The sequence below is a fragment of the Hermetia illucens genome, chromosome 1 (genome assembly GCF_905115235.1).
Source record: "Hermetia illucens chromosome 1, iHerIll2.2.curated.20191125, whole genome shotgun sequence".
Taxonomy (NCBI): Eukaryota; Metazoa; Arthropoda; class Insecta; order Diptera; family Stratiomyidae; genus Hermetia; species Hermetia illucens.
The window spans coordinates 138217060-138238546 of NC_051849.1; the positions used below are offsets into that span (position 1 = coordinate 138217060).

A 21487-nucleotide genomic window follows, 5' to 3' on the forward strand; every position below is an offset into this window, starting at 1 on the left:
GCTAAGTTAACGCCCTACGCAGTAAAAACTCGATTCAGAAAACCTGCTAATGTGGTTCACCCCATTAATTGTGATTATGAATGCCGCCCCACTGTCTCGCCCTTTACCTTGCAAATAAATAATGCGTGCTATATAAATATATGTAATTTCTGCTATTGTTCGATGGACTGTACATTTGTGTATATTAACTGAAAAAAAGTCGGATATACGGTAGAAAACTTTAATTGGATAGGGAAAGTAGAGTAATCACAAGTGAGATGCGGCAACTTGCATAATCGCTTCTGATACGATACCCGGTCCCGCGAAATTAATAAGCGAATAAAAAACTGAAATCTATTTTAAATTAGCGCTATAGAAACTTTGACCCCTCAGGCGATATTGACTAGAGCAGACTTCCGGTATTCTGAGGGTTAAAGTAATTTAAATTTCTCTGGTGGCCCAGCTGGCCATGGTTATATTCAACACAACTTGGATTTATTTCGATAGAGTCAGAACATTATCAGATGGAAATAATTTTTCTTTTTATATGAAATTTCGAATTCCATAGTCTATGTATAATACAGACGAGCTCTCACGCGCATCGGTGGTTCAGTGGTAGAATGCTCGCCTGCCACGCGGGCGGCCCGGGTTCGATTCCCGGCCGATGCAATTAACTTTTTCCAAATTTCACAAATCAGAAAGTATCTTTTCGATTCGAATATTTCTTAAATGATTATAGCGATCTCTTATTTTCTCTTTTTTATTCCTGTGAATAGAAGAATTAATGAAGTGTTCGATTCAAACAGATGGGTAAACTCTGTTAAATTAAAATGATTTAACGAAACGAATGATTGTGTTTCAAAGTACATAAAATTCGTCATCGTACACATTCCGAGTGAATATTTAAAACTGATAAAGAAACGACAAAAAAGAAAGATGACATCATTCGTAAATGGTTTCGCGTCTGATGAAATCGGCCAGAATTGGGAAAAAATTTAATTGGACATAGGATTTGAAGTAATTTTCAAAATTGAATATGTATATGTATAACGGTCCAACGGGAGATAACCGCCACAATTCTTCAACGGCTTTTGGAAAGGGGATACATTATCCATCCTCTTCTCATAAAGGGGCATCACTCAGATAAACATGGCCGTCAAGCCTCAAGCAGTTTTTAGTAGTTTGCTCAAATTCAAAAAAAGCATGGCTGCACTTGGTGAACACATAAAATTTCTCAAACTATACTTGAAGAACGCCCAAGTCCCATGTGGTTAGTATTAAGTCAGGTTTAAGTTTACCCTCTAATCTTACTAGATCAGTCGAAGAAACCTTAATTAGGTCTAGTGTTAAAGAGCTGCATGCAAAATTAGCATCTACCACACTGAAGGCATATAATGCACACTTGCAATTAGCAGCAACAGAAAACTATGCGGAATCTACTTTCTTCAAAATTCAACGGGGTTACGAATGTGAAAAGGAACGCAAACGGACTTTGCTAAGGAAGAAGCTCAACCTGTTGATAAAAAATCCGGAAATCCGGCACGAAATGTCAAAAGCCATCGCTCACCAAAACAGGATTCGGAAGTCTGCCAACCAGCGAGAAACCAAGATCGTACGAGAACTGAAGAAGAAGCCGGTATACTACCTAAAAGCGGACAAAGGTAATGCGATCGTAATTATGGATAAGCAACATTACGATAACCTAGTAATGGAAAAGTGGACTGGAGGAAACTACTTTGAACTAAGGAACGACCCGCTACCAGGATCCATAAAACGAGTAGAGAAGGCCCTCAAAGAATGTTCTCTAGTGGTTAATAACCCAACCCGGCTGCGGATGACCCCTCTTTACCTAGAATAAATTGCCAACCAAAAATACACAAATAAGGCAATGAGATGAGGGAGATTATTGCAGATTCTAATTCCCCTACATACAACATTGCAAAATGGTTGGTCGAGGAATACCAAAAATTGGGGTCTATTAACGGAAACCAATCCGTCAAAAATTCGAAAGAATTGATCAATAGATTGAGTGCAGTAGGGGCTTTGGCGGATAATGAACGCCTAGTGTCATTTGACGGCAAAGCTCTATTTCCCAGTACGCCTGTAAAAGAGGCCATAATAAAATTTGAAGAGTGGCTGCTACGTTTTGGTTTGATACCAGAATGGAGGATATGCGAGGTTGGCTTCCCTCTGCATGAATGAAAATTATTTCACATTCAGGGTAAAATACTTCAAAACGACCTCGGGTGTAGCGATGGGCAATTCTCTCTCCCCACTCCTAAGTGAAATCTTTATGGCATCACTAGAGGAAAAAATGGAGCAGGATGGATCATTGCCAAATATATGGTTGAGGTACGTGGATGACATTTTGACAGTGATCCCGGACACAAGTATCCAAAATATGCTGGATAAAGCCAACACGCTACACCCTAAAATAACCTTCACTCATGAGATTGAAGTTAACAACCAATTGGTTTTCCTAGATTTACTAATCAAACGTTAAAACGGACAATTTCCTTTTTCTATTTTCAGGAAACCGATCAGCACTCAGCGTGCAACCCCGCCCACTTCGTTCCACAGCTACCAGCACAAAATGGCCGCTTATGGCACTATGATCCACCGACTCCTAACAATTCCTCCCATAGAGGAAGACTACCGCAGCGAAAAACTCTACATCATGGATACGGCAAAAAAGAACGGGTACACCAGCGCCACCATAGACACAATGATTAGGAGACACACACGAAGGTTAGAACGTAGTAATCTCACTACACTATATAGCCCTCTACCGCTCAAAAACGATCAAGTGTCACCTTCTCAAATCTGTCCAAGCACATAAAAAGGACATTGAGATGAGTAGAGTAGAGGAGATGAGCGGCATTTATAAAATCGCTTGCTCAGATTGTCCGGTGTAGTTAGTGGCCCATTTTTATGGTAAAATATAAAAATCTTCATAAGCAATAGGTACACCACAATATCAAGATGTCACCCGGAACAAAATTTGATGAAAGTGCAAAAAAATATAATAAATTTCCGCAAGGAAGGTTGGATCATTTCAAAAATGTCAAAAAAATGTAAAAAGAAACGGGGTAGTACTAAGGAAGCTCAGATGGGAGGAGACTCGCTAATGGTCCTACAATTGCAATATGAAACTGTCCAGTACCTTGTCTGCGAGAATGCTAGAGGTGGTAGAAAATTGCCATTTCATTTCCAGCAAAAGAATGTCTGCGACAAAAGTGGAGGGGTCGTATCATTTGAATCTGTTCCGACAGTCGGGCGGTATTATCAGCACTAAATGGCAACGAAATATCAAGCCAGTTGGTGTGGAGTTGTCATCAGTTGCTGCTGAAACTTGGCCGACTGAACGAAACATTTCTGATGTGGGTGGCGGGGCATTCTAACATCGCCGGTAATAAGGAGGCTGACAGACTGGCTCGCCGAGGGTCTGGATCCACAATGGTGGGGCCAGAACTAGCTCTTGGAATCCGACCATCTACTGTCAAGTCTACTCTGAAGAGTGAAATTGCAAGGATTCACGTAACCGAGTGGAGAAATTTGGACTCTTGCCGGCAAGGGAAAATCCTTGTGAAAGAGTCTAGGGCCACTAGAGCGGCATTTTGGTTGCCCCTTAAGAAGTGGGACATAAAAACCCTAGTAGGGCTTTTAACGGGATACTGCTACCTAAACTATCATATGGAAAAGATTGGGATAGTGGTTTCGGCTATGTGCAGCCAATGTGAGGAGGAGGAGGAGACGGCACTGCACTTTTTATGCAGCTGCCCGGCATCCTCAGATCTCAGACGAAGACACCTTGGCAAGGTTTTCTTCAATGAAGAATCTGCACATCTGCCTGTGGAAAATGTTCTCAGATTCGCTAAAGCCTGCGAACGCCCTAGGCGGGAATTTACGAGGATAATACAATGGGCCTAACAATGACCTAAGTGCTCAGAACTGCGGCTCCCCCCAGTAAACTAAACTAACTAACTATGTACATACTTTCGCCTTTCATTTTTCTTATTAGAGATTAAGCCCGACTTCACCGTACATACGAACAACATAATCAGAACACTAAGGTGCTAATATTCGCTGTCCAGGGGAATGCTTACATTTCAATATAAAAAAATCGTATTCGCCCTTAGAAATACTCGTACTAATCACCTAAATGGAGCATAGCGCGTTCACCATATCCACGCATCCTAGCTGGTTTCCGATGCCTTTCCGAGAAGCCTACACTTCTCCACCACTGTTCTGTGCCACATGTTTCTAGGGCGACCCCTTCGTCAGTTATTCTGGGATAGAGGATTCCATTGCAAAGTATAACCAGCCATGTAGTCGTCGCTTTTTCTTAAATTGTGACCTACTTATTGCTGCTTTCGCCTTTTAATTCATATATCCGGCCCGTACGTCCACGCAGGAATTCATTCGAGATTTTCTTGGGCTCGAGTACACCGATGACCCTATCTATATAATGTCTATTTATTTTAATGTGTTTTTGACATTTTTGATAGAATGCTGTAAATTTGCCTGGAAAAGACATCTTCGACCTACTATAACTTTTTTAACTACAATAGAGTTGGGGCGAGGTCAAACATAACAATGTTATGTTCTTTATTATGTCCTATGTCACTATAAAGTTTTGTAGTTCTAGAAGGAATTTTACAGTGCCGGTAAAAATGAGAAGACACCCCATGTTTTCCACGAAATCTTAAAATAATAAAACAATTCCAGGAAGGTGTGTATACATCCGAGATAACGGCGCCGAATTACATTCTCCTGAGTAATTAACTGGGGGATTCAGATAGGTAAAAAAGATAAGACACCAAAGAAAAATGATTCTCTGGTCATTCGAGTGTGAATATTTTACCAGTAAAGAAAGAGGTATTAATAGAATTTGCGTTTAACATTTGAAGGTGATTTTCGGTAAATTTTGTTTATATAATGGGTAGAGGAAAGCAGCTGACTACGGCGGAATCAAAAATTATACAAACATTACATGACAAAGGTAAGTTCATAGCGGAAATTGCTTGGATTACGAAGTGGATTCGGATCAGCCGTTCAATTTTCCAGCAAGATGATGCTGCGATTCATAGCGTAAAGGTCGTTAAGCAGTATTTTCAGCAGCAACACACTGATGTCCTCGATTTTCCAGCGAGGTCTCCTAACTTAAATATTGTTGGGGACAGCTGATCCGAATCGTTTATGCTGAATCAAAGCAATTTGAAGACGCAAACGAATTAAAAAACGCTATTATTTCTGCATGGGGCCAAATTTCCAGGGACTATATATAAAACAAGTTGGGAAACCGGAAGCTAGACGCTAAAGGTACGAAGGTTTTGTGTATTTCCTTTATAAAGAGATTTGGGTGTGCATTTGTCCCATTAGCATGTAGCACGTAAATTATGCATATATTATGTGAAAATATCCACTTTCAAGTGATATTGACATTCATAGTCTTGAATTTGCTGAGGAGCGACAGTTTTGACCTAGTATAATTTTGTTAGTAATAGTGCGATTTTCACCAAATTTGGCAGAATCATGCTCTATCTCTACCCTACATTGCTGCAAAATTTTGTGATTCTAGGGTGAACTTAAGGGGGTTTTCCTGTCAATAACTAAAAATTATAGTTATGTACTAGTATTAACTTTATTTGAACAGGTATCGGTATGGAGGGGATTTCAGAGCCTAGGCACCATATAGTGGCAGCCTCCAGATTTTTTTCAGATTTTTCGGTTAAATAGTTTCTGAGAATGGGTTCGTTAAAAACATGATCAATTTCAACCCCTCGCACTCCCCACCTTTTCAACAAATGTCAAAACTAAGACCGACTTCGAAAAGTACTAACCGAGACCTTTAATTTGATACCCTACATGACTATATTTGATGAAAAAAAAATGTACACCCCCCTTCTGCATGTATGAGGACCCCCCCTTTAAATTCGACGTACAATGATGTAGCTCACTATATGCGTGAGCGTTCACAGTTCCCACCTTTCTACCAAATTTGGTGCCAATCGCTTTAACAGACAGACAGACGGACAGACAGACAGACAGTAAACCGATTTTAATAAGGTTTTGTGTTTACACAAAACCTTAAAAATGGTTAATAGTTTACCTAAAAGGAAAAAAAGGAAACCCCAGGTAATTACTGAGGAGAATGTAATTACGTCTAGTTATCTGAGATGCATACACAGCTTCTTGGGATTGTTTTATTATTTTAAGATTTCGTGAAAAACAGGGGGTGTTTTATCATTTTTACAGCCACTGTAGGGTTGTTTTAAGATATATGTAAATTTCATGTCGTGGCGTCACCATTATGATTTTTCAAATATTTCGGTTTGGTGGTTTCTGAGAAAAGGTCTTTGATATGTGGGAGGAGCTGAAGTTTTCAAAGGAACCCCCGACATTCCTCGGCCTGATTAGCAAAGAGGCATGTAAATCAGTGACAACGGGAGACTTCAGTTGAGCTGCATTACTGTTTCTAAGTTGTTGAACATTTCTTATACGGTTAGTTCACCATGGACCCAATTGTTGAAATTTAACGTCTTTTATATAAGGAAGTTGGAAATTTGTCCCATTACCACGATAACCGTGTCGCAACAACCCAATCATCAAAATCACCACTTTATACTCTTTGACAAGTCTTCCTATAGCTGGTCAAGAACTGTCCAATAACATCTTGTTTTTCGCAGAGTATCTAATGACCAGGATTAGTTGGTTTTGGCGATAATTTACTCATCAACGTTTTCTTTTTGCTTTAGGAGAAAAATCTTATCGAAGCGTGTATTCAAATTGGAAGCGGCGCCCCTTTTATGTACTAAATAACTTTATATTACTAAGGAAACTTGGAAGAGTTATGAAAGGCGTCTTCGATGGTATGGTTATTTAAACCCCGCTGATGAGAACTCCAAAGTCCCAAAGTCCGACTGAAACGGCAACAGCTACATTTAATAAATGCGAAGAACTTCTTAAGGGGGTCATTCCGTGCGTCAGATTCGCGGAATCGAATTTTTTTGGCATTAAATGTATCTAGATATAGTGTAGAATATATGGGCAAAGTGATTTTTTGATATTCGGAGTCGTTCGGAAATTATAGTGTTAAACACGTGATAAGTCATATGCCAGATTTATGTCGATCGCCGCAATCAAGCTCGTATTTATCGATCCGAATGACGTTCGAATGGCTTCGCTAAAAGGACAAAAATTGAAGCCAAGGCTGTACATGTGTTTCTTCAAGAAAGGATTATGGATTAGGTATAGCAGATTAATGGTCAGTTAAGATTTTATGGCTAAAAATCGCATTCTATATTTTAAATGCGTTTTTCTCGAAACTGCATGTTGAAAATCGGTTGCCACCGTAGCCCAAAATCTATCCAACGAAATTCTTTGAAATTTTCACGACTTATTCAGAACATATTTCTACGGTTCGCAAACTTTCTTTTTTCTTTATTCATTAAAAAAACCGTGAAAACCACCAAAATTCACAAAAAAAAGTTTAACAAGGCACCAAAAATTCAGCTTTTAATATTTTTAATAATCCTAGTTTGCAGACTGTAGTTTTAATTTTGTACGTTAAAATGCCGTTTACTTTTTTTTCTTTAAGATAATCACAGCGCCCGCTAGCGTGGCAGCAGAAAACCACCCTTTTTTGGAGATGGGTGTATAAATTGCCCTGTATTTCGATAACCAACAATGCGATCGGGGTAGAAAAATTACTATGCACGCTTAAGATATTATTAAATCTATGGTGAAAAATTTGTTTGTATCTTTATCCAGTTCTTCACAAAAAATTTCGAAAAAAAGCCAAAAAAAAACGGCCTTCACACGGGATGACCCCCTTAACTCAAATCGGACCAAGCGATGACCTGTTCGTGGCTGTTGCTAAAGTTAATTGCTTTAAGGATCCGTTCTCAGAAACTACTCAACCGAAAAATCTGAAAAAATACTCTCCGCTACGATATCGGCTCAAATATATTTAATAATAGTATGTTATTATATTCCGAAAATTTACTGCGGACCGCTCTTAGATCTACAAGTAATGTAGGTTTTAATATGAAAGATCGCAACCAGAAAGTTTGGTAGAAATCTTACTAATATTATTAGTTACACTAGGATCCCTTTTCACGTCAAATTACTAAGCCCTAGGAGATAAGATGTCTCTACCGTATTGAGTTGAAAATCGGCCGGTTCGTATCGATCCATCGATGCATAATATTTTAACGCGGGCATTCAAAAAGGCTCAATTTGAGAGCTGTTGTATATTAGCCTCTGTAGTGTATCTTTTCATCAATTTAAACTACAGTGTACTTGTCTAAAAAAAGTCAAGCGACGACGGCTTTACGGTTTCTTACCAGGGCAGAGGCAAATCGTCAGACGCTGCCTCACCTCTGCCCTGGGAGCAGCGTGACCGTAGCGGCTCGCAGATGTTGAATGGACTGGACTGGATCAACCAGGAAGTAGACCTGCTGCCCAGTGAAGAGCAGAAGCTGGACGGCCTAGACCTAGGACTCCTAGGGCTTAGGGTGGTCAGCGACGCCATGTCGGAGGAGGAGGGCGATACTCCAACAGTGGAGACGAGCTCCAAACAATAACGGAACCAATGGCCAGCACTAAGATAGCCCAGACAAACCTCCACCATGCGAAAGCTGCATCTGCGGTAATTGCAAGGACAAGTTTCTAGGAGAACATTGGAATAGTGCTGGCTCAGGAGCCCTGGGTGTACCGGGGGCAGATTCGCGATCTGCAAGGAGGAAGCATGCAGGTAATTTGGGATTCATCTTGTGAAAAACCAAGAGCTTGCATAATTCTTAAGCGTAATTTAAAATACATATGTCTTTCAGAGTTCTTAACCGTGGACGTTGTGGCTATCCAAGTCTCATTAGAAGCCGAGAGGAGCACTCGAGAGGCAGTTGTGGCATCTTGATACTTCCTAGAAGACGAAATCCGGGCTGCACCGGAACAAGTCGCAAAACTAGTGAGGTATTGTGAAAAGAGGGCGTTGGCATCGCAGCCGAGGAGCTCGGCTGCGATGCCAACGCCCACCACGAAGTCTGGGGAAGCAGCGACACCAATCGAAGTGTTGAGTACCTTCTTGAATTTATTCTTAGCAATAAGTTAGAAATATATAACTTAGGGAACATTCCAACGTTTGTGACCAGCACTAGACAGGAGGTACTAGACATAACTCTAGGGAATACTCTGATGAACGGGATGCCCAGGAATTGGAGGATGTCTCTATGTTTGATCACAGGATAATCAGATTCGACATTGAGTGTAACTTCGAAATAAAAGGATCAATAAGGAATCCCAGGAGAACGGATTGGGAATCCTATGCAGCGCACTTGAGCAACAACATTGCCCACCTTCAGGAGCGAACTGAAACTGGAAACAGTGGTGGAAAACCTCCACACAGTCGTCATTGACGCTTATGAGGCCAGCTGTCCGGCTAATACAGTTAAGTCATCAAGGGATGACCATGGTGGAACAGGAACCTGGCAAGAATGAGACAGAGGTGCGAAAACTCTTCAACCGGGGACTGGCAGAGGTACAAAAATGCACTGACTGCCTAAAGCAACGCGATCAGGGCAGAAAAACGGAACAGCTTCAGGGAATTCTGTGGAGGGATCGAACAGATCACAGAAGCAACCTGGCTTTACAAGGCTGTAGCCAAAGACGGGGCAATATCCTCCGTCTGTTTGAAGAAGGAAGATGGGATATTTACCGAGAATGAGAAGGACAGGATACACCTGCTTTTTAGAACTCATCTCCTGGGGTCCTACCCCACGGTGGCAGGCGACAAAATCCTGCCTGACACTCCAACAACGAATAAAAGGAGAAGAAAGGAGAACTGGAAACTAGCAAAAGAGATATGCTCAGAAGCTAGGCTAAAGTGGGCAGTGAGAATTTTTAAACTACTGAAATCACCCGGAGTAGATGGCATTTTGCCAGCACTAATCCAGGGAGGCCTAGGAATCATTTTAGAGTCACTTCTGAGGGTCGTAAGGAGGAGCATAGCACTGGGATACATACCAAGGGCATGGAGAGGGGCAAAAGTGGTCTTTATTCTGAAAGCGGGTAAAAAGGATCCTTTTCAAAACGGTGGAGAAAGTCATAGACAACTATATTAGAACTAACGTTCCAAAGGGTAATCCCCTATCACTGTCAACATGCTTACCGGGCAGGACGGTCAACTAAAACTGCTCTGTATCTGCTGACAGATGTATTACGGATGTATTATTGCCATAGAAACAAAAGAAATAGCACTGTATGCATTTTTGGATATCGAAGGAGCTTTCGATAACACATCGCACCCAGAGATACAAAATGTCCTGAGCCGCGAGGGAGTGGGAAACACCTTGGCAATTTAGATGGGCAAAATGCTAGAAAGCAGCCAAATAGAAGTACCGACAAGTACAAATTCTATTATCATGAATATTACTCAAGATTGTTCACAGGGCGGGGTACTATCGTCACTTATGTGGAGTATGGTAGCGGACGAAATGCTAATAAATACTGGAATACAAGTCCAGTGTTACGCGGACGACATTGTTTTAATCTGTAGGGGCAAATATGAAGATACCCTATGTGATAGATTTCAACGGGACTAAGGGTTATTAGGAAGGTGGGACTGCGGATCAATCCAGCTAAAACCACCATAGTACTATTCACTAGGAGACGTAAACTTTATCACCTGAGAGCCATAAGATTACATGATATGGAGGTGAAACGCGAAACAGAGGTAAAATATTTTGAAATTACGTTAGACCAAAAATTACTTTGAAAGACACATGTCGGAAAGCCACGAGGGCTCTGATGACTTGTAGGTCCATAGCAGGAAAAAAATGGGATTGCAGCCCGAAGATACTACTTTAGATATATATATATAAGGCCAATGATTACCTATGGAGCGGTAATCTGGACAGAAAGAACTGAACTCAGCACACAAGCCAGGGAATTACACAAGCTTCAAAGACTGGCTTGCGTGTGTATCAGTGGGGCAATGAGGACATATCCAACGGCATCCCTGGAGGTCCTTCTGGGATTAACCCCTCCCCATCTGCACATACAGATGCAGGCAAGGAGGGCAATATTCAGGATGGTCGGAAGCATCAGTGAGGCGGGGAATTGCCTCAACCGAAGGGAGATTGATATTCCTTTAAAGGCGGTACCCTGAATTACTGATACTAACGGGTAACATGACAACGAGGTTTCACTTCGATAAGAAGTTTGAAACACGTTGGATTAACAAGGCAAACTGGGAGAGCGTGGCTGCGACATGCGGCTTAAACAAGCAACTGAGTCCTTGGTATACTGACGGATCCCTTACAACAGAGGACGCGGGTGCCGGTGTCATCGGTAAAAGAAAAATGTACTTCGGGCCAATGGGCAGGTACAGTAGCATATTCCAGGCGGAAATATATGCCATAGACAGATGTGCCTCCTTTAATCTTCAAAGGAACTACAGGGGCAGAACATCGCTTTTCTCACCGATAGTCAAACAGCGATCAAGGTTCTTAGGTCCAATCAGGTGAACTCCAAACTGGTATCGGAATGCCTTGAGAGACTGAATACACTCGGCTCGTCCAACAGGGTCTGCATACTTTGGCTTCTAGGCCATGATGGATTGGGAGGCAGCGAGGCAGCGGACGAACTAGCCAAGAAGGATGCAGAGACGCCTTTACATTGAGGGATACGAAGCCATGTGCACAAAGGATTGCTCAAACCTCACCAAAAAAACCTCCGAATCATAGTGGGAATTCTCACTGGTCACTGGTAGTTTAGCCGACAAACTATCACCTAGGGAAGCTAGGGATATCTACAGACACTGCCTGCAGGTTTTGTGCAGAGGATGATGAAACCTCTATACACGTCCTGGGACAGTGTCCGGCACTTGTGCAAAGTAGGTCGATGCATCTGGGAGAATACTTAATACCAGATTCAATGGATGGAAGTATGGAATATACCAAAGTTCCTGACAGTTATAAGCTTGCTTATATCTTTAAGGACACGGTGCGACTTTCCCTTAACAGAATAATAATAACACTTCAAAATATGGAAAATACGTGGTATGTATTCTTAATTTAGCAGAGTGTTTCAGTGTCACTAAATGCGAACCACGTCGAATTGAAGCGGAAACTTTCTGAACTGAGCCGACCGATAGTTTACTTATCCTCAAACTTCTTTATCACTGCACTCAGACGCTAGTTTAAGGCTAATAAATTATATTCAACAGGAATAATAATAATGAACGAACTACAGATTAAGATTTTCATTTACTAAAATTAACTAGTTTGCTTAAAAAGCGGTGAAAAGTACTTTTTGCCCATCCTCTATACAGCGTCACCATATCCACCTTAACAAAAAAAAAGACATAAAAAGCAGAGTATACTTTGGAAACAATAGTAGAGAAAGGGTTTTAGAGTGACACCTGCAAAAGGAAGATACGTTAAACGTAATGACTTCCTCTTAACACTATCATGATTTGTAGATGACCGAGATATAAAACATCTAATATGGAAATGAGGGAGCCACAACTAGCAATCAATTGAACCTCCAACTTAGAATGGAATTTGCAGTGCACCAGGTACCAAAAAGTGGAGTATATAAAGTCATTTGGCTAGCGTAGTACTTGGAGCGAACAGAAACACTGATAAACACTGGCAACATCATGGGCAAATGCGAATATTATTATAATGTAGAATTGCAGAACCAAAGAAAAAATGAAAGTTGGAGATAGGGCATCCGCGAGTGATCAAATAAACGAATCTACCATAAAAGAAATCAAATCAAAGGAAAATCTGATCAGGGCAACTGCGGTAAGTGTCGTTGAAAGTTATTGCAGCTCGTAATCCGTGTCTTGAGAAAACTGAAAAATCTTTGAGTTTATGAACTGAAGTCCTATCTAAAAATATTACAACTTCTGGAGCTAAAAACATTTTTTATTGCTTTCGACAAGAATTAAGACTTTTTCCTAGGAAAGGTTGGTTTGAAAACATTAAAAAACTATTGAACCTCCATAACAACAAACTTATCGGCGAGAGAAAGTCTGCGGACTACGAAGCTGCGATTAGATTCCTAGGCGTCCTGTAAACATTGATTGAAGAAAAGGGATATCGTCCAGATAAAATTTTCAATGGGATAGTAATACCAATGTTTTGGGAAAAAACCTTAAAAAACGTTTAGTTCAAAAGCCGATGGTAGTCAATAAGGTTTTCAATCTGTAGGCGATAAACGCAAACACAAAACAAAATTGCGGGGTGTTTCAAGGAATCTTCCATTTTCAATGTTAAAAAGTACTTAGAAAGTAACAAAACTGGGTTTGACGATTCTTTTCCTATTCGACAATGCTCCAGGCCATGTTCTTTAAAATATTTTCAATGAAATGTTGATGTAATAGTTTTACCTTCAAACACTATGCGTATCATTCAACCCCTTGATCAAGGTGAAATCGCAGCATTTAAAGTTTAGTACTGGCTAGGCTGAGGATGTTGATCACGAAACTGAAGAATTACCCACAAAATCGAGCTTAAAGATGTGTTAAGATTTGAACTAACTTTAGTAGCTTTGATTAATTTTATAAGATTTCCGTTGTTAATTAATTAATTCTAAATAGCTGACAAATTGATAAAGGTGAAACGTATGCTCACCAATCGCCCAATAAAAACATAGTTTCTTTCTATATCAGGATGTGTTTTTATTGGGCAATTGGTGAGCATATTTTTCATCTTGAATGAAACATCCATTAAAAACACTAGCCTCATCACAAACAAAAATTAATAATTTTTGTTAACCTGAGAATATGAAACGTTTTCTATGCCCTTTGAGTTGGGGTTTAAAAATACATTCAAAACCTTCCCCGTTTGTCGCAAAAAGAAAACTAAAAGGAATAGGAATTTGCGGGTTAGCACACTGAAAATTTCGAAACTTGCTACGGGAGCATCAAAAATGCCTCCGATAGGGACTAACTATGCTATGACCATTGGCTATAGAAAACGGACTATGATTGACTAACTCAACGAACTTGACATTCTGGGCCTAAGTGAAGCAAGTCGATGGGACTGTGCGAGTACTTCTCTTCCTCTGGCGGCAATGTTCTTTTGTAGCCTATGGGTTGGTTGCCCCAGAAACACATGGTGCAGAACAGTGGAGGAGGAATGGAAGCTTCTTGAAAAGTCATGGAGGAAGCTAAAACACATTCTAACAAACCTTTAACGAGGCACGTTTAGGGAAAATTGGCAACACATCATCGAAAAATAAAAATCAATTTTCGAAGTGAATTATGACTGGGGATGAGAAATTGTGTGTATACAACAATTTTAAGTGCACGAGATAATGGACTAAAAGGATGAACTAATTCGACTACTCCGAAAGATCCTGCAAAAAACATGATGCAGTCTGTGCCGTGGGACTTCAAGGGAATAATTTTTTTAAGTTTCTAATTGAAATTACCATAACCAAGTGTGGTGTTATCAACTGGACAAATTGAATGAACTACTGAATCAGGTCAGAACTGGTCAATAGAAAATACATTGTTTTTACCAGGACCATGCAACGAGTTTGGTAATTTGCCACACACACCTTATTATATGCATTACGAACCTGTTTGGGTCTCTACAATAGTTTTTAAGTTGGAAAACCTTACTCGATTTAGATCAGTTTTTGGGCCACAGGGTGTGATTTGTGAATTTGATGTCATGCTACTGTCAGAAAGATGACAAACGATATTGGGCCAAAACGCGAATATATAATTCAATGAAATGTTTATACGCTATAAGAAAATAGTCTTTAACTTTCACCAAAAATAAAAAACAATTTACTTTCCTAGCAACTTAATAGTATCGTAGAATTCACGATCCGGACCGGAAATATTCCCCATGGAACTATCCTCCAGATCTTTGCGATGATAGTTTTCTGTGCAAAATAAAATTAATTTCACGACGGCGTGCATGATGGCTTGGCTAACTTATGAATTGTATCAATTGTATCTGAGCAGTGGATTCACAATATAGATTCGTATCTCATTCTTTACAAACAATTAAATTCGATTAAATGAAATTCTTTTGCGACTATAAAGTGAATTCTCCAGTTTATTTATTAACTTTCGATGAAGGGGCAACGTCAACTTGAAATGGAAGTGCATAAAAACTGTTGCGTTGCTTTTAAGTAAAGTGCAGATTTACAACCGTTCATGGAGCTCCCAATAAAATAAAGGTTGTAATTTTGTATACATTTTACTGCAATCAAACTCCCAAGTAATAACAAAAAAATATTGCAACACCTTGAGGAAAACAGCGTGCAGATAATGTCATGTTTATCGATTATTTTATTATATTAAGGGAGACATACAAATACAATTTTCTGGAAATTCATTTTTTTTTTTATTCTTTTAGTCGATAGTACTTTACTTGAAGAATATTTGTTCAAAATATCAAAGCAAATTCGAAAAATTGTCAAAAGTTACAGCCCTGTGAACAGTTCGTTTCGGCCGTCGGATTGAGCAAGCACCTTTTTGAAACGGCCATCAGGCAAAAAAAAAACAGTTTTAAAAAGTGTTTTTCCAATGTAAATATTTCTCACTCCTGGATGCTTCGTCCATCTATATATTTAACGTGGTGCCGCTACAGAAAGACTTCCCAAGGTTAGTCAAAACATTAAACGCGTTAACAACATGTTCAAAATCGCCGCACACGATTCAAACGATCGACTTCAAATTTGTATCAATTGTAGATAACATGACTTCTATATGACATTAATATTTGATAAATTCGAGCAAAAAAAATTATTAACAAAAAATGAGATAAATATTTTATGTAAAATTGTAACTTTTTTGTCAGATTAGCGGCTATTTTTTGTTGTTTGCATTTTTTAAATTTTCGGACATGTCATATACAACATCAAGTAGTATTGGTCAACTGAAGACAAAAAACATAGGAGAATACAACTTTGAAACCGTTTATAATTTCTCCTGTTTTGAATTGAAAGTCGCAACCGATAATAGGTGTAACGACGAAATCCGCGGACGATTATTGTCAGCCAACAGAGTCGATTTCAGTTTACAGCAACTCTTTCATACGAAACGGTTCACAATAGGATCAAAGGTTCTATCGTACAAGACAATGATCTTACCAGTCCTCATGTATTCCTCAGAGGCCTCAGCTGCGCTCGAAAGAAGAATCCTTCGAGGAATTTTTGGCCCCAACAGGTGAATGGACGATTCCGTAGCCTATATAAACACAAAATTTACGAGCGACATCACGACCGTTTGTTTGTGGATAAAATTCAGCTCAATTTGCAACACTTAATCCGTATGGATGCGGATAATTCAGTCAGGGAAGTATACAAGAGTAACATCTATAATAGAAAAAGAAGACGAGGCAGACTCCGCCTCAGATAAATCAATGGCGTAGGCCAGATTGCCAGACACTATTAGGAATATTGAATTGGTGGAACTTTGCGCATAAATGGGATGTCTGACAGGCCTAGATCAGATACCGGTGGTTGCGCCGTTGATGATAAAATCGGAGATATAATAGCCTTTGGCAGCCCAAATTTGTACATCGATGTAATCAATCACATTGTGGTCTTGAGAAATGGAACATAATGCCTACACTGCACTGATTGCAGATTTTATTTAGAACTTGAGTTCTTAACCAAGGAAGCTTATTATTACTAACAAATCCCACCGCTTCTGATATGTAGAATTTTATGAAGGAATAAAATATTAAAATAAATGGCCCTTCAATATATTTTATTTCTATCATTCTCGTCCATTTCCATTTATTGCGAATAACAGTTGGACTGACAAGTAGGCAAAAAAAATTTGATTTTATTATTCAATATAATATATTGGATTGGGAAAAAAGAAATGTCGTATTTTGTCAATAGATGGCGACACTTAAACATATCTTGTGTTGTACTTATCGCATCGGGTCATAATATACGGCGATTTGAAGACGACATTCTGTGCTACAAGTGTCTCTTTGACAGTGTTGTGATCGTACGTTTCAGTCTCAAATTATAGCGCGTCAAAGATGGAGTCCAAGCAAGAAATTCGTCATATTTTACGTTACGTGAGAGGTAAAAATGCAACGAAGGCGGCCGAAAAAATTTGTGAAGTTTATGGGCCCGATACTGTAATGATTCGCACAGCACAGCGTTGGTTCGATCGATTTCGTTGTGGTGTAGTGGATGTCGAAGATACACTCCGTACTGGTAGGCCAATCGTCGTAGAAACCGATAAAATCGTCGAAATCAGTCAAGTAGACCGGCATGTGAGCACGAGCTCGAGTGGCCAGGAACTGAGTATAGACCATAAAACCGTTTGGAACCATTTGCAGAAGATTGGGTGCGGCAACAGTTGACGCAAACAAATTTCTTGGACCGAGTCAAGTGCATCAAGTGCAATCAGCATCATGCGAAGCACTGCAGAAACGGACTGAATTCAACCCTTTTTCGGAGCGTAAGGTGACTGGTGATGAAAAGTGGATCACGTACGATAACCTCAAGCGAAAAAGATTATGGTCGAAGCGCGTCGAGCCAATCCAAATCATCGCCAAGCCTGGATTGAGAGCCAGGAAGTTTTGCTGTGTCTTTGGTGGGATTGGAAGGAATCATCCACTATGAGCTGCTCAACTATGGCCAGACCCTCAATTCGGTCCTCTACTGTGAGCAACTCGACCGTTTGAAGCAAGCGATTGACCAGAAGCGGCCATAATTGGTCAATAAGAATGGTGTTGTGTTCCACCAGGACAGCGCTCGGGCTCACACATCTTTGATGACCCCCCAGAAGCTACGGGAAGGGATGTCCTATCGCACCTACCGTATAGTATGGACCTGGCACCAAGTGATTATCATCTCTTCCGGTCCACGCAAAACGCTCTTGGTGCTACTAAGTTGGCCTCAAAAGAGGCTTGCGAAAACTGGCTGTCTGAGTTTTTGCAAATAAGGAGGGGGGATGGATAATGAAGTTGCCTTCTAAATGCGAACAAAACGGCACATATTTGACTTAAATCGGATAATTCTAAGTATGTTAAATAAAGCGTCAAATTTCGATCACAAATACGACATTTCTTATTCCTCAACCAATATAATATTTTTATTATTATACAAATTCTCGATACCATTTTTATAGTACGATTTCTCTTTAGCTTCAAAATAGGTCTTAGTTTCGGCGATTACCTATTCATCGGCGCTAAAGTTCTCTTGAGATATAAGAACAGATCTCTTGAGATATAAGAATGGAGAATATTGTAGATGCGGAAGCAATTCGAAGCCGAGCATTTATTTTTCTTCGAAATGGCCCGTTTTTCCGCGATTTCATCATTCAGCCCATCTAATAACGCTGTGTAATAGTCCATACTGATGGGTTTTCTCTTCTCAAGATAGTCGATGAATATTATACCATGCGCATCCCAAAATACTAATGCCATAGCCTTGGCAGCCGATTGTTGTTAAATTTGTACATGTGTCTTTTGAATGGTAGGGTTAACTAAAAATCCATATGGATTTAATACTAGTAGCACCATCAGTGTGACAGTCTACGAACTTTTTAGCCCAACTGTTATATTCTGCTCAATTATCTGAAAATCAAAATGTCTTAATACTACTCAGTATCTTTTATTTAATGATGTCCATCTCATAAATCTTGACATTATCGACAGATGCAGATTCGTATGAGATAACCTTAGCTTTATTGTTGCAGGGAATATTCAACCTGTGGATTTTTTGGATATTTTCCATCTTTTTTTTTTTGGATTCTATACAGATGCAAAAGAGCTCACCTGAAATCCTGATAATAAAGGAGGATGGTGAAATATAGTAGCCTTGAGTTTTACTCAACAGTTTTAAAATTATTTCTTGCATACAGTAAACTTAGGTTTAAGGTAGTAAGCAGATAGTCTTAATAATTAGATGTACAAATTTGACTGAAAACCGAATTGTAACCAATGTGTAGTTTTATTCCTCTCAAATGAAAACGCCTTTCGAATCACGATGTGGGTGAAAAGGCAGACGGTAACAGGTGCCATGGGGGAAAGGGGTTTGGAGTGCGCAATGAGGGTGGCGAGCGTATAATCGATTTTGCGGACACCCATGTATTATACTTATGAATACATGGTTCATCAAACGATTGTGTCATCTTCCTACAATTTATAGTGGGAGCAGTAAAACGCAAATCGACTATACTCTCATAAGACGCCAACATTTTACCACTGTCACTGATTGCAAAGTCGTTCCCTATGAGACCATCGCACCTCAACATCCGTCGTTGATTGCCGTCCTGCGAATTAAGCCACCGATAAAACAACGTAAGGAACGCAGCGCATTAAATGGTGGCGATTTGGTGAGAAGAAAGAAGAAACGATCTCACTCATACGATTGCCGACCATTACGAATGTAGGAGAATTATGGAACCAAATAAAAGACACGATCCACAAAGCGCCTCTGGAATCTTACATCGACCGAGATACTTGGCTTGGAATGATGATGTTGAAATGAAGGTCCGTGAAAAGGAACGCCTTTACCACAAATTTCTCGACGATAAAATGCCTGCTAATTGACAAATTTATAAGAATGCCAACTGGGAAGCAAAGAAAGCGGTCGCTGTCTCCCGAGCGAACCATTACAAAAATCTTTACGATAAACTGGACACTCGGAATGGCGAGAGAGATCTGTATCGACTTACTAAAAGCCGTAACGAACGTACACAGGATATCGAGCACTTCTGTTGCGTTAATGACAAGAACGATACTTTGCTAACCAACCGACGAACCGCAACGGATAGATGGAAAGAATACTTCGAGCAGATTTCAACTGAAGAATTTGTTCATCCCCCACTTCCACAATTATTACCGACATGTGGACCAGTTCCACCTGTCAGCGCAACTGGTGCTCAGAGGTGGCGGTGAGGAAGACGGGGCGACAACCCTGTCGGCCAAACCAAAACCAAGTGGAGAACCTCCATTGTGGTGGTACCGGGAGACGCTGTACTCACTTTGGCTTGCCGGCCGTGATGCAGGCGAATGATCCAAAGGCCTAATCAGGGCGATCAGACCCGAGTCTGCATAGGGACTCATCTGAAGTGGCAAATTGGTCACGAAACCTTACCAGGGGTATACTGGTACCATAGGAACCGAGATAGCCCCTGGACTCTCATACTTCCGGTGAACTCCCGTGATATGTGAGTACAGCTCGGTTATTTGCGGTTGGCCCCCTAGTAGAAGTTTCATGGGGATTGTTGGTTATGCTCAAGCGAGAAGAAACCTTCGGGCCTCGGCGTGGTGTTGCGTTTCAACACAGGTGTCGTACTCCTTAGTTCGGTGGAGATTTAGGTAGGTGTTGCATCCACCAGTATGAACACCAAGCCATGCACTTGGTATAGACTGGTACCGTTGTTGATTGTCACAGCGGGGCTCTGATTGTGGTCAAAAATCAATCCGTGTCCGTAGATGGCCTTAGGATTAAGTTTCCACGACAAGTACCCACGTAAAACACACAGGGACTCACTGTCAGCGCAACTGAAGTCGAAGAGGCAATAAAATGAATGAAATCGGGGAAAGCCACAGGATCTGATGACATCGCATCTGAGCTCTGGAAAGCGAAGAGCTGGGACCCAACACTGTGGCTCAGTGAATTCTTTATCCGGGTTATTCAGAAAGGAAGAACACCATCTGACTGGCAAGAAAGTACCACTGTTCCAATATGGAAAAAGAAAGGTAGTCCAGCAGAATGTTCAAATTACCGTCCGATCCGATTACTTTCCCATACCATGAAGATTTTTGAACGCTTTCTTGACAACCGTATTCACGAAATCGTTGAAATAACCGCGAATGAAGCCAGATTTGTCAAAAACTGTGGAACTACTGACGCAATACACGCTGCGTGGTTACTCATGGAGAAAGACCGTGAGAAGCATCGCCCTCTTCACATTGCCTTTTTGTATCTAGAGAAACGTTTGACGGTGTGCCACACGAACTCATCTGGTATGCTTTACGACAGACTTCGTGCCAGAAGAACTCGTGCGCTGAGTTCAATTGTTCTACCACGATCCGAAAAGTAAAGTTCGAAGTATGGCGGGTGTATCAAAACCGCTTCGTGTCTCTGTTGGTGTTCATCAAGGAAGCGCCCTCTCACCACTCCTCTTTGTTCTTGTTATGGACACCGTCACGTGGGATATCCAACGTCCAACACGCTACACACTGTTTTATGCAAATGATGTTTTCCTAGCATCTGATAGCAAAAATGATCTCGAGCAACTTGTCCAAAAATGGAATGATCGAATCATGCAACACGGTCTCAAATTGAATCTAAACAAAATTGAATTCTTGACGACCGATCCCCATGAAACAGGCACAATCACTGTCAGCGACAGTGATCTGTTGAGAACTGAGCGATTTAAATACCTCCGGTCAACGCTATCAGCCAAACTGCGTTATGAAATTGTTTCACGTATTAACGCAACCTGGATGAAGTGGCGTTCCACAACTAGTGTTCTTTGTGATCGACGTATCAACGA

The 21487-nt window shown here is 40.5% G+C and overlaps 1 protein-coding gene and 1 non-coding gene across 2 annotated transcripts in view; one reads left to right on the forward strand and one right to left on the reverse strand.

Annotated features, from left to right (window-relative positions):
• LOC119647303 (abhydrolase domain-containing protein 2) overlaps window positions 1-21487 on the reverse strand; it is a 100832-nt gene that overhangs the window by 40417 nt on the left and 38928 nt on the right. The gene's annotated exons all lie outside the window — the stretch shown is intronic.
• Window positions 578-648, forward strand: Trnag-gcc. Its single transcript has one exon. It is a non-coding gene; the product is annotated as a tRNA-Gly (tRNA).